This window comes from Podarcis pityusensis (assembly GCF_964106645.2).
Source record: "Podarcis pityusensis genome assembly, chromosome: 15".
NCBI classification, from domain to species: domain Eukaryota; kingdom Metazoa; phylum Chordata; class Lepidosauria; order Squamata; family Lacertidae; genus Podarcis; species Podarcis pityusensis.
This window is the reverse complement of record NC_138040.1, coordinates 17,752,779-17,767,045: the sequence shown is the minus strand read 5'-3', so window position 1 is coordinate 17,767,045 and position 14,267 is coordinate 17,752,779. Positions and strand designations below refer to the sequence as shown.

At 46.4% G+C, this 14,267-nt stretch overlaps 1 long non-coding RNA gene across 1 annotated transcript; it reads right to left on the bottom strand.

The window, feature by feature from the left end:
- Positions 1 to 226: 226 nt before the first annotated feature.
- LOC308464411 lies at positions 227 to 7,273 on the bottom strand. Its single transcript, XR_013980025.1, has 3 exons — positions 7,110 to 7,273; positions 3,593 to 4,131; positions 227 to 796 (listed from the first exon to the last, which is right to left on the bottom strand). It is a non-coding gene; the product is annotated as an uncharacterized lncRNA (long non-coding RNA).
- Positions 7,274 to 14,267: the final 6,994 nt, after the last annotated feature.

Sequence of the window (14,267 nt, the reverse complement as noted above, 5' to 3'; positions counted from 1 at the left end):
TTAACTGATATCTGTTTTTTTATATATATACTTTGCATGGCTTTTTATTGTATGGTTCTCATGGCTGTAAATAGCTGTAAACTGTGAGACACAGCAGTATACAGATATTTATTAATAATAATAAATAAAACAATGAATACATAGTTTCTGCTTGATTCAAGTAGGTCTTCCGTGGTCAAAATAAATTAAAACAATTCTTTAAAAAGATAGTTTAAAAGGCTCTTCTTAAAAAGATAAAAACTCCCTTAAAAAATCAAGACTTCAAAAAAGTTATATAATCTAAGAAAGTCTTTAAAAGAATCCCCCCAGAAGAATTGCAAAATAAAAAAGTAGCCCCTTAGAGACCAACTGAGTAGTTTTAGGTATAAGCGTTCGTGTGCGTGCACACTTCTTCACATAGTTCTTCAGATAGTTTCTTCTTGCCAGCCGTGTCAACGCTCCACTGCATTTGCTTGCACCAGATGGAAGTTCAACTTCCCAAGCAAGTCGGTAAACAAGTGTTGGAAATAATTGCACAGTTGTCACCCCCGTCACTGAGCAGAGCTCTATTTTAAAACGCCAGTTTAGCCCCAAGGTTCGGGAGGGAGGGCAGGGCAGTTTCTGGCAAGGCCCAGCTGTCTGAGTGCAGCACAAACTGGGCTCTTCAAAGCACCAGGCCGGGTGTCTCAGCGCCAGACTGTCCTGGCTGGGAGAGCAGGGAGGCTGAGAAGAGCAGGCAGGCCTTGCTAATGGTGTTTTGACGTATCACTTCAAGCACAATCTGTGCCGCTCGGAAACAGCTGCTCAGAACCCGATGCTGGATGATGGAAGAGAGGAGGGTGAGACGGAGGTTGGAGGTGGAAATTAATGGGAGGTCTAACCTTTTTTCGTGTGTGTGTGATACAAAATTATGCAAAATACAGCATTACAAACCCTTCAACTACTCGTGTTTTCCAGGTAGACAGTCCTGGATCTGCAGAAGCCATCCCAATTTCTGATTTGATTCTGGGATGGTCTTCATTCCTTAGGACGTTTCTATTTTTGCTAGAGGATATGGAATAAAAAGGTAAAGGGACACCTGACTGTTAGGTCCAGTCATGGACAACTCTGGGGTTGCGGCGCTCGTCTTGCTTTATTGGCCAAGGGAGCCGGCTTACAGCTTCCGGGTCATGTGGCCAGCATGACTAAGCTGCTTCTGGCGAACCAGAGTAGCGCACGGAAACGCCGTTTACCTTCCCGCCGGAGTGGTACCTATTTATCTACTTGCACTTTGAAGTGTTTCAAACTGCTAGGTTGGCAGGAGCAGGGAGCAACGGGAGCTCACCCCGTTGCGGGGATTCGAATTGCAATTGGCAAGCCCTAGGCTCTGTGGTTTAGAAATGTGGGAGGCAGGACTGTGGTTAGCAGATGCGGCACTGGGATGCAAATAAGCAGCCTCGGCAGGTGAGTTCACGAGCATAGAAGCAGCACTGAGGATGGGGACACGTCAAGATTTCCCTTCTTGGCATTTTCCCAGTCAGCATTGCCCCCCAGCAACCCCCCTGCCACGTTTTCACCCACAGGGAACAATGTTTACTGTTCAAAGCAATGGGTCGGTTGTGATTGGGTGCAGCAGGCTAAACTAATGAGAGATAAGAGACGGCAGGTCATTCTTTGAATGTCTATGCCTATGGTGAGTCCTTGGATGTATGGTACGGATGGGGCACACATAGTCACCTTAAACTTATAAGTAAGGCTCTTTTGCTCCACACTACTACTGCAAAAAGGGACGCGGGTGTCGCTGTGGGTAAAAGCTCAGCGCCTAGGACTTGCCGATCGCATGGTCGGCGGTTCGAATCCCCGCGGCGGGGTGAGCTCCCATCTTCAGTCCCAGCTCCTGCCCACCTAGCAGTTCGAAAGCACCCTTAAGTGCAAGTAGATAAATAGGTACCGCTTTATAGCGGGAAGGTAAACGGCGTTCTGTGTGCTGCTCTGGTGCCGGTTCGCCAGAGCAGCTTCGTCACGCTGGCCACGTGACCTGGAAGTGTCTGCGGACAGTGCTGGCTCCCGGCCTCTAGAGTGAGATGAGCGCACAACCCTAGAGTCTGTCAAGACTGGCCCGTATGGGCAGGGGTACCTTTACCTTTACCTTTTTACTACTGCAAGAGCAGGGGGGGCACAGTGTTAAAAGAGGTACTCAGATCAGGACCAGCACTTCCATAAGTCCTCCTAGGCTGCAGTCCTAAGCTACATTCACATAATACCTTTAAAGCACTATGACACATACCTCTCAACTGTCCCGTTTTAAGTGGGACATCCCGGAATTACAGAAGCCATCCTGAATCCCAGGATGTCCTGTGTTGGTTCCTGGCCCCAAAATACATGTGTCTCAATTTTCCTGTGCAGCATGTTAGAGAGTAGTATGATACCACTTTAAACAGTCATGGTCCCCCTCCAAAGCATCCTGGGAAATGTAGTTCATGCAGAGACCCCTATTCTCCTCATGGAGCTACAATTCTCAGAGTGGTTTAACCATCCATCCCTCTTCCCAGGGAATTTTAAGCATTGTAGCTTGGGGGGTGGGGTGGAGAGGAATGGGGTCTCATAATATTGCATAGCACCCTGAACGAACTGCATTTCCTAGGATGCTGTGGGGAATACCATGTCTGTTGAAGCAGTATAAGAGTGCTTTAAATGTCAGTATGGTGAGGCAAAACCTACTCCAGGGAAAAAGCGAGGCAGTAACTTGCCTGCTCATTTCTCCCCCTCACATAATCCATCTTTAATTCCATTTTCTGAGCCAAATCATTCCTCCACAGCCCAGCTTGAAATTCACAGGCTCCCTGAATGTGCAGTACAGGAAGATGTCAGTTTTTAAAGCTATGGGTGAACGGTTTATATATCCTCAGGCAGTACGTGATGAGATGCTGTTGAGAGGAAGAGAGGCAAATCATGCCAAGTAGCTGATTTCAAAGAGGCTTCCAGAAAGTCCTCAATGCCAGAAATGCACTCCTCAAACTTTGCCACCACAAAGATGGGCTTTTCTGTTACTGCACTCCTCTTTCTCAGGAAACTGTTTAATGTTGGAATATAGTGTGGCTTCCAGTTGAACTGAGCACTCATCCTTATTAAGAGCATAAGAAGAAGCCTTCTGGATCAGGTCAGTGGCCCATTAAGTCCAGCATCCTGTTCTCACAGTGGCCACTCAGATCCCTCAAAAGCAGGGCCCCTGAGCACAAGAGCCCTCCTCACACTACTGACTTCACTTACAGGTATTCAGAAGTATTAGTACAGTCGTACCTCTTGTTACGTCCGTCTCTGGTTGCGTTTTTTCAGGATATGAACGCAGCAAACCCGGAAGTGTATATTTCTGGATTTCACTGCGCGCGCATGTGCAGAAGCGCCCTGCATGTCTCATGCATGCGCAAAAGTGCTCTGTGCACCTCGTGCATGTGCAGAAGCACTCTATTGTGCTGCACACATGCGCAGAAACGGTGCTCTAGTTGCGGACTTTTCAGGGTGGGAACGGCACCCCGGAACAGATCGAGTCCGTAACTAGAGGTACCACTGTACCTCCAACTGCGGAGGCAAAACATAGCCATCCATAATCTTATCCTCCATGTAAAAGCCTTACCCTCTGTAAAAGCCATTCCAGTTGATAGCCATCACTGCCTCTTGTGAAAGTGAGTTCCGTTCCTTTTCTGTCTGCCCTGCATCTTCCAACATTCGGCTTCACTGGATGCCCATGACTTCTAGAGAGGGAGAAAATCTTTCCTAAATCTATCCACCTTCTCCATGACATGCGCCCCTACCAAGTTTGTTTTGCAGGCATAGCCAGACCTGTGGGGTTTGTCTATCAACTGTAGAGAGAGCTCTCAACTCAGCTTTTGACTCCCACGAGCCGTTTTGTGCGTTTGAGGTCCACGCATGCAGAGAATGTGATGCTGAACTATGCAGACTTCTTGCCCCGATGCCAAGAAAGCAGCCAGATTTCAGGCAACCAACTGCGCGCTGTAAAAATGCAGAGGCCGGCGATGACATGACAAGGAAGAGTTCCAGCTTGGTTGGGTCAGGACCCCGTTTGTGCAGGTGGTACGGAGAGAAAGGAAGTTTTGTTCCAGCCAGAGCTCTGAGCAGAGGCAGCATGGGAAGGGCTCTTGGTGATGGATTGCCCTGTGAAAAGAAATGGCAGGAGGGCTTTCTGTGCAATTCTCTCTTCTAAAGGTCCCCACCCCCACCCTGTGCCATCATCCATAAGGTGAATCTTATCATCAAGAAAACTGATCGGAATGGCGTTGGTGGCTGCATCCCTGGAACCATCTATCTTCGAAGACAAGGAAGAGGGACATTATTTGAGTCTCCTTCAGTCTGCAATATGTGTTTGTCAGGGACGTTGGAGAATGCTGACAAAATTGGAAAGGGGAGTGGTAATTGGGTGGTGTTGGAAATCAATCCGGGGAATGCAATCCGCATTCGCTACTGTTGCTGCTTTCAGCCTGCAAGCCATACATGCTTTATTACATCCACCCCTCATTTGCACTGCATTTCCTTTGCACAGACATGAACAGGGTGCAACAATGCAGCAACAAAGTGATTTATGTCACTTATGCAAGTTACATAATTTTGCCCCAGCAAAAATTTCATTTTTGGTGGAAGTTGGCCTGCAGTGGAATGCAAACAGTGCTGCATGCAAAGAGTACTGGCTGGAGTGGGGAAATGTGCCTTCTTACATCCCTAGTAGTTACATTTGGCAGCTGTGGACATCTGGCAGCCACACTGTTTTAATGCCTTTGCTTACAGTCCAACCACCAATATCTGATCACCCCATCTGTGCATATGTAGAAGCGAAAGAGCTAAGATAAAAATATGAGCAAAGGTTGTTTCAGCCTTCATCAACCTAGTGCCCTCCAGAAGTTATGGTCTACAATTTCCATCAGTCCCAGCCAGCTTGGCAGAGGTTGGTGTACACATTTGTGTTGCTTTTGTGTTTTTTTGGTTTGCCTGGGCCATGTGCGAAATCAGGGTTGAAATTGCCGTGTGCCTTTGTTCTAAGCTCACAGTCCCCAAATTGCGGGTTGCTCTTTTGATTTTAATAGGAGCTGAATTTTACCTCTTCCGAAGCGGAGGAAAGAGTTTCTATTTATCTGCTATAATGTTCTCGCTCAAGACCAGTTGAAAGGAGGAAAACCTTTTAGAACATTAAGGGGAAGATCTGGACTATTAATTTTAATGGGAGCTGGGTCTGTATATCCCTTAGGCAGCTTGGGCATGGGAGGGGGGAGCCCTCCACTTAATGCCATCTCTGCTTTTCAAAAGCCTCTAGAAAGCATCTATATTCCTCCCCCCCCCCCCCCCCGGTGGTCCTGCATGTAGATCTGGCGAGGAAAGTGGCAATTTATACAGGCCTGCGACAAATGAAGGAATATCACTCCCCACTTTGCATTACAACAAGGGAGAAAGGGGGTGGCTTTGGATCTGCTTGTGCTCCCAGGAGGTCATTGAGAGTTGAAGTCCCGTTCAGCCGCTCGCCTCGCCAGGTGGAACAATCTGCAATGCGCAGCCCCATGGCGTCAACGCACAACATCCCGATCTCAGCCTGTTTTCCCCATCGGCAAATGCCACAAGCTTGGCTGGGCGGCTGCTGATGTTACAAACACACAGAGAGATGCAGAACCTGTTGGAAAAAGGAAGCCTCTGAATCAGAGTGTCCCCTCCTCCTCCCCACAAGAAATGGGCCGTTTGAGCACGGAGCTCAGCAAGAGGAGAAGGAAACCAGATCGCTGGCTTTGCTCCTGCTGGGTCTTCCTCAGACAAACATGGAATGTGTTAACATCCATACGTCTTCTGAGTTGATGAATGGAGGAAGGGTTCAAGGTCATAAAGTCATGGAGAAGAGTTGCCTCAAAATCCACGTTAAGAATGTAAGGAGGACCCTGAGCTGCATCAGAAGGACTCTAATGAAGCATGTGGCCCAGCATCCTGTACTCACAGTGGCCAATCAGATGCCTACATGGGAAGCAAGACTTGAGCACAACAACCAAGGGCAATCAAAATCATAGAACTGAAGAGTTTGAAGGCACCTTGAGGGCCATCTAGTTCAACCCTCTGCAATGCAGGAATCTTTTGCCCAACGTGGGGCTCTCTCGAACCCACAACAGTGAGATTAAGAGTCTCAGACTCTGCTGACTGAGCTATCCCAGTCAAGAGGACAGAGTAATTTCTCTATGAAGGAGGATTGCAGCATCTGGAACCTCTTCGTTTAGGGAAAAGGCGAATGACAGGAGACATGGTAGACGTTTATGAAATTATGCGTGGCATGGAGATAAGCTTTTCTCCCTTTCTCGGCGTTTCCGTGTGCTGCTCTGGTTCGCCAGAAGCGGCTTAGTCATGCTGGCCACGTGACCCGGAAGCTGTGCGCCGGCTCCCTCGGCCAATAAAGCGAGATGAGCGCCGCAACCCCAGAGTCGGTCACGAGTGGACCTAATGGTCAGGGGTCCCTTTATCTTTACGGAAAACATTCCAGGATCCAATCAGAAACCAGGATGGCTTCTGTAAATCTTGGACTGTCCCTGGAAAATAGGGGCACTTGGAAGGTCTGCTACAGCCTTACAAGCGCTTGGCCCCTTCTGCAGCCTCTCTCCCTCAACTGCCTTCCCCCTAGGCATGAACTAGGTCAACAGATCAGTTTTTGACATGCTGCTAAATGAGTGACCTTATCCAGGGTACCAGGTGCCATGCAAACAGCCCAGGTGAAATATGGCTCACAGAAAGCAGGTGAGCTATTAGCGAAGCTGTGGCCGGAGTTTGGTTGCCCTGTTGCTAAGCCCGGCGGCTGTGCTGTCTGGGCTCTGGGCCGTGGTGTGCCTGCCTGGAATCTGGGCCATTTGTGGATTTCTGTGCCATGTTGAAATGCTGGTCTCCGTCTAGGAAAAAGTTCAGGCAGGACCCCTTGGAAGATCAATGGAGGGTGTCGGCGAGGGGTGGGGGGTGGGAAGCAGGTGACCGCCAGAGTCTCAGCCAGACAGGGCTCATCTTTCAGCAGCTGTAAGCCATTTATTAGTTGGGTTTTAATGTTTCCGAAAAAGCCCCGTTGGGTGGGCAGAGGCTGGAGAGAGACAAGTGTGGGGAAGGGGGAAAAATGTGTTAATTACCAGTCCATTTGTGTGACGCAGGTCTGGCCCAGTCTGTCATCTCTTCTCCCCCCAACCTCCCGACTAGCCTTCCATTTTCATGAGGGGATCCTGGCGGGGCCTTTGTTGCCCAGGGTTACCATGGAGACGGCAGCTGCAGCTGACTCTCCCTGTTAGAACAAACCGCCAGCGCCTCAGAAACCATTTTGGAAGCATTTGTCCCGACAGCCTCTGCTAATCTCTCTTTCATTTGTAATTATCTTATCGCACAAGCATTCTCGCAGTGCTATCACGGCATTTCCTTTCTTCCTCTCCCACCCACCCCCCTCCCGCCAATGCCGCCCACCCCACACGGCCACAAATGCCCCTCCGGGCATTTGGGTGTGTTAGCAAAGGCAAAGGGCAGCGGCAGAGTGCCCAGCCCGAGATGGACAGAGCAGGCTTCAAACAGGCCTGAGTCCCAACAGGCCGCCTTGTCATGGGTCTGGTGCGATTGAAGTTGGCCGAGTTCTGGGGCTTGGAGCCCTTTGAGGCTGGCCGTGATATTTCTGCCAAGAATAATTGAACAAATAGTTTTATCAGGGAGAATCGACAGCTGTAGAGAGAGAGAGCAGGCGATTTCTAGAGGATTAGGGAAGAGCTGTGAAAGGGGACTCTCACGGGAAGTGGATTCGGTCAGCCAAGAACAAATGTTGAAGGCTTTGGGGTTTTTTCCTCTTATTTTGGGGTTTGTTTTCTTCATTTATTTTTTCATTTGTGAAAAAAATTATAAGTTGCTGAATAATAATAATAATAATAATAACAATAATAATAAATAATCTCTGAAAGTGCAGACAGAAAACAAAACAAAACATCCTCTTCTACTATATTGTCGCACACTACCCCAATCTCTGAGCGGTACCAATCTCTGGTTTCCTCAGAATGAGGGACAGAGGAAATTGTGGTGTCTTCAGGATCTAGAGTTTATTTACACATACATACAACCTGAGCCCACGATGGAGTTGGGGAACTAATTTAGCTAAAACTTCGTCCGTTTAAAAAAATCATTTTACATTGAAAACTAGATACCGAGGAAGAAGGTTCTTGCCACAGCCCTCTCACTAAAATCTTCATTTTATTGATCTGAGCAGATACCAAGGTGGAAAGTGTTGATTTAAAGCAGAGTCCCGTGCCCAGCGGAAGGATGAGGAGTACGTGCTGCATACTCTATATTGCTTTATTTACAGTTCAAAGCTGGTATATTACAGAAAGACATCTTGCCTCTGCCGGAGCAGAAAATGCATCCTCTCTCCTCGACAGCTCGGAGAGAATCACACAGTGAAACTGCAAAGAACAGTGAAAAACAGGAAACCAGTGTACGTCACATCCAGCCTCCCTTTCCCGTGAGAAACTCCAACAGTACAGACTGTGGAATGTAAACACCTGTCTCGTGACAAGCCCTTTCGCTGCACAGTGAAGGAAAGCAGAAACCAACATCCTCCCCCTTTCTGTGAACATCACTGGGCAGCGTGTTCGTACAATATCAGTACAAACCCAACTTCTGCACATAGGTACAGTGTTGATCCCTTGATACAATCTTGGACAATACATCAGCAGGAATTTCATTACCTGGCATATAGGACACCGTTACGAGTCCCTTCTGAATACATTCCCTAGCATGCTGCAACTTTAATTGCAAGTGCTTCGTGCTTTGCTTACAACCTTCAGACTTCAGCAAAGCCAAACATGCTTTGTTGTCCTGGTAAACCTGGATTGGACATTTGACAGGAATTTTCATATCTTTGCACAATTGTACTAACCATTCACAATCCTTAAGTGAATACGATAGTGCATTCAGTTCGGCTTCACAAGTACTTAAACTAACTGTTGTTTGCTTCTTGCATGACCAATCAAACAGACCTTGATTGTACATGTAGCAAACTCCAGACGTACTTTTCCTGTCTGTAGTGTCACTTCCAAAACTTGCATCTGCAAATATCTCAAGACCACCAGACTTCTGATTGTTAAATCTCAGTCTGTAATGCATAGTGCCTTTCAAATACCGCGCTATGCGTTTCAGAGCTTTCCAATCCTTGACACTAGGATTGTTGACTTGTCTGCTTAGCAAATTACAGCTAACAGCAATGTCTGGTCTTGAACATCTGGCAATGAAGTTTAGCTTGCCTAGCACACTTCTGTACAGTGTAGTGTCAGAAAATGCTTCTTCAGTGTCATCTACCTGATAACCTGTTGTCATCGGTGTGTCTACAGGGTTAGCATCCATCAGATTTAGTTTGTTTAACACATCAGCAATTTTCCGTGACTGGTGTACTAGAATGTTACCATCTTGATCTCTCTCTATTTCCAGAGATAGGTAGTTGTTTACCTCACCAAGATCTTTCATGTCAAAGTGCTCTTTCAGTTGAGCTAGGGCGTTATTGTACATTGCGACATCTTTCCAAAAGAATAATAAATCATCAACATAAAACAAACAGTACAGTTTCTTTTGCCCCTCCTCTTTGACAAATACACATGGATCAGCTTTTCCTTGCTGAAAACCTAGAGAAAACAATACTTCAGTGAGTTTTGTGTGCCAACACCGTGCACTTTGTTTGAGACCATAAAGGGATTTCTTCAGAGCACAAACAAATCCCTGTTTTACCTGTACGCCATCAGGTGGAAGCATATAAAGTGATTCATCTAGAGATCCGTACAGAAAAGCTGTATTAATATCATGGTGACTAATGTGTAGATTTTCCTCTGCAGCTAGCTTGAGCATAAGCCTAATGCTTTCATATCTCACTGTCGGTGAGTAGGTCTCGTGATAGTCTTCACCTGGTACCTGTGCAAAACCTCTGGCTACCAATCTGGCTTTGTGTCTGACTATCTTGCCATTTTGATCTGTCTTCGCTTTGAAGACCCATTTGCTTCCAAGCAGTTTCATTCCTGGAACTACTGGAACTAGCTCCCATGTTTTGTTCCTTTCTAAGGAATCAAGCTCAGCCTTCATGGCATTTAACCATGGCTCAGCTTCCTTTGAATCCAAACCCTGGATGTCTTGGAAACTTGAAGGTTCAAATACCTTCTTGGAGCTTTTAACAGCTGTTACTGCTATCGTAGCAAACTCATCAGCAAATCTCTTTGGAGGTCTGCCTTTTGTGGCTCTCTGTGACCTACGAATTAGCCTTAAGTCTTCAACACTCTCCTCTTCCTTCTTAGGAGAAAAACGACCTATTGTGAACAATGGTTCCTCCAATTCTTGATCAGAGCTTTCAGAGGGTCGCATAGAGGCTAGAATTAGGTGCTCAACTGGAGCACCTAAAAATAGGATTAAGCCAATGCCAATAGACTAAACAACTGAAACGCCTTTGCCAGACGTTGAATTTGCGAATTTAAAAAAAAATCCTCATTCATCAGCATTTTAGTGCAAATTTCTTCTAACAGGCACATTTTGGTCCAATACACACATTTTTTTGAAAAGCTATTTCTCCTAATGTAATGCATTTATGTACGGTATGCTACATCCCTCAGTGGGTGCAAACTTTGCCCTAGCGCACACAATTGTGTAGGTTATCACTTGGGGGGGGGGGCGGACTTGCATGGCAAAATTCAGGGATGTGCAAATTTCAAAGTGGGTTTGCCTTTAAATGTGAACTGAATCAAATCGCCCCACCAATCCCCACCTCCACGTCCTACACCCATTGAAATAATGGCCTTGTAAAAACGACATTTTTAAGAGGGTCACAGTGTCCTTTCTCTTGGCAGATCAAGATGAACAGGTGACAGCAGAAGCTGCAAGGTTTTTAACCGGGGCATTTAGAATAAGATCCATTATTTGACTATTGATCCAGACCCCCAAAATGTATTTTATAAAATTAACTTTTTACCTTTATCCCATGTATACTGCATTTTGTTTTATTGCTATGGCTGGTGGCTGATGCAAATAAAGATTCATTCATTCACTCACTCACTCACTCATTCATACATTTTTAAGAATGTAGGCCTATGGGTAATCAAACGAAGGAAATACTTAGCAGAGACCAGAGGAGGAAAGGAAGAGGCTAGGAACAGGATGTCGGGCCAGGAAGGAGGAGAATCAGGAGCAACTGGCTTTCGTTCATGGGAGAGGATGAAACCAGACTTGATCAAGGCCTGGGGCTCGACAGCCTGGGATATGAGATGTGCACTTTTTAAGCAAATAACTTCCCCAGAAAGAAGGATACTCATAAATAATAATGTTCTGGCATGTATGAATTCATGAAGCGCCCATGACCGGAGGGATGAGAAAGAGAGAGAGAGAGGGGAAATGCTATTTATTCTGGAGACTTTAATTTAATTTGACAAATAGACATCATGGCAACTGACACCGTGTTATCTCCATTTCAAGAGGCAGAGATTTACAGTGCAATCCGACCACAGATCTGCAAAGATGGGGAAGGTTTGGATAGAGCTCACCTTGGCCCTTTCTCTAGAAACCCTTGAGACTGTTGGAACTGATGAGGCTCTGCCTGTAGCAAAAAAAGACATACAACGGGGTCCAAAGGGTCCTTATTCTGAAAACAAATATTTGATTGTTTGCTTGACTCCTGATCCCTCAGCTCTCATCCCCAACTTAAACCAAGCTGAAGTTTGCTCACATCTGTCCCTTGAAAGGGCTGAGTGGGATAACACCTGTTTTGCCTACAGAAGGTCCCAGGCTTAATCTCTGCTGGCATCTCTAGTGCACAGCTAGATCGCCCAATGGCTCTGACTTTGTATAAAGCCACTTCCCAGGTTCCTGGCTGGCTATCTCTCCCTTTGCTCTTTCCTCACTGTCAAAACTGAGCTCTTCTGACCTATCCTCTCCCCCTCTCTCTCTTGCTTGTGATACTTCATATACACCAGACCCACCAAGTTTCCCTGTTTTCCAGGGACAGTCCTGGATTTACAGAAGCCGTCCCGGTTTCTGAGTTGATCCCAGAATGTCCCTCTTTTCCTTAGGATGTTCCTATTTGCATCAGAGAAATGTTGGAGGGTATGGAGATATGTGACCCCCAACGCCAAGGAGATATGTCACCATACAACCTTTAGAAGACATCTGAAGGCAGCCCTGTATAGGGAAGTTTTTAAATGTTTAATGTTTTATCATGTTTTTATAAATGTTGGAAGCCACCCAGAGTGGTTGGGGAAAGCCAATCAGATGGGCAGGGTATTATTATTATTATTATTATTATTATTATTATTATTATTACTGAATTATGGTGCTGGAGGAGACGCTTAAGAGTCCCATGGACTGCAAGAAGATCAAACCTATCCATTCTTAAAGAAATCAGCCTTGAGTGCTCACTGGAAGGACAGATCCTGAAGCTGAGGCTCCAATACTTTGGCCACCTCATGAGAAGAGAATACTCCCTGGAAAAGACCCTGATGCTAGGAAAGATTGAGGGCACAAGGAGAAGGGGACGACAGAGGATGAGATGGTTGGACAGTGATCTTGAAGCTAACATGAGTTTGACCAAACTGCGGGAGGCAGTGGAAGACAGGAGTGCCTGGTCCATGGGGTCATGAAAAGTCGGACACGACTAAACAACAACAACACTTATTGTTATTGGAAAGGATGTCCCTATTTTCATTGGAGAAATGTTGGAGAGCAATACAGTCATGGTGCTATGCACCACCACCACCACCACCACCACCAACAACAACAACAACAAATGTCATTATATTGGCTATTTGGGTCTAAACATGACACCTGCCCATTGGCTGAATGAAGAAGAGAAGAATCCTGTGAGGGATGGAGATGCCTCGCTTTCGCATTAAGAGCGCTGATTGCTTGTTTTCCCAACACAGTTCAGTCGCTCTGCTTATCAAAGAGCCCTTCAATCAAATCTCATTACATTAGTTAGTGCTGAATTGATGTCACTGCCAAAGAATTTCCTCTTGGCTTGGCCTGTCTGCTGCAACACGCTGATGGCAAGTTGGAGACATCTACATATTTGCAAAGTTGAAACTCCTTGGATACATCCTGTGTTTGTTTGTTTCGCTTTAAATGGAAGTGAATTAGTTTTGGGGGGGACATTTTGAAATGTTTGGAGAGTCTCCTGGCAGTGGTGCACATGGGTGCGGTCACCTTGGAACATGGATGCACACATCCCAGTATAAACGGCAGAGTGGGCAAGTTGGTAGGATTTAGGGGCAACTACATCTGTCTGTGATCCTGAAGGACAGAACTGCCCAGGGCTGGAGCCACCATGATGCTCAGGAATGCACAGGGCAAGGCTCTCCAACTCAGGTGGTTTCCCATGCTGCAATGTACACCTGTCATGCTTCTTGTAGAAGCACGCTAAACATTTCCTGCAGCTCTGAATGTAGCAGCTTCTGACGTCCCCTTCAGAGAGGAAATGGGAGCTTGTGTTCTGTTTCTAGTATATTTGCCTGCTTTGAAATCATTTTATTGTCTTTCTAAATTTTGTGAGCTGCCCTGGGAATTGTATTGAAGGGTGTGGTACTATTTCCTCGACTAAATGAACAATCCCAGCTGTAGTAGAATCCAGGACACTGATAGGCCAAGACAGGTGGCAGTTGTTGCATGAGAGTGGTGGCGAGGTGTTAGAGCCTTCCCATGGCCCCCTAAGCTAGCCTGCTGCTCTCAGGATGATGCTGTCGCAGTGTCAAAATAAAATTCAGCTGCCGATCCAATCAGCTTCTATATCTGAAATGGGGGTGCTATCTTGCCTTTACCTCAGGCTGCAGAATGCCTTAAGCCAGCCTTAGGAGCCAAGTCCTAGGGGCTGAGGTTCCTTCGGACCCCCAATAAAATATTTGAGAGGGGCCAGCCCCCTCAAAGTTGATGGGCATTGCCTGGCTAACCCCCGTATTTTATCCAACTAGGCTGGATGGGAATCTGGGGTGCTCTCCCCATGGGTAACTACATTTGGGCATGTCTTGTGATTATTTCTGACCAATGGAACTGTAGAGGCCTAGCCTGTAGTTTAGCATTGGAACTTTATGGTTTTTTTGAGTAGTTCTGCTGGTGAGAGCTCCAAACCAAATGTGTGGAATGTCTGAGCATAGACCTCTGCACATATATGTACTCAAATCCAAATTGAGATATGGAAGACCCTTGCAGATCTGGGAATAAATGTTGTTTCCAAGCAAATAAATAAATCCACCTTCCTTGCAACCAGGATCTGTTCAGGAACTTCCTGTGCTTTCTGGGGG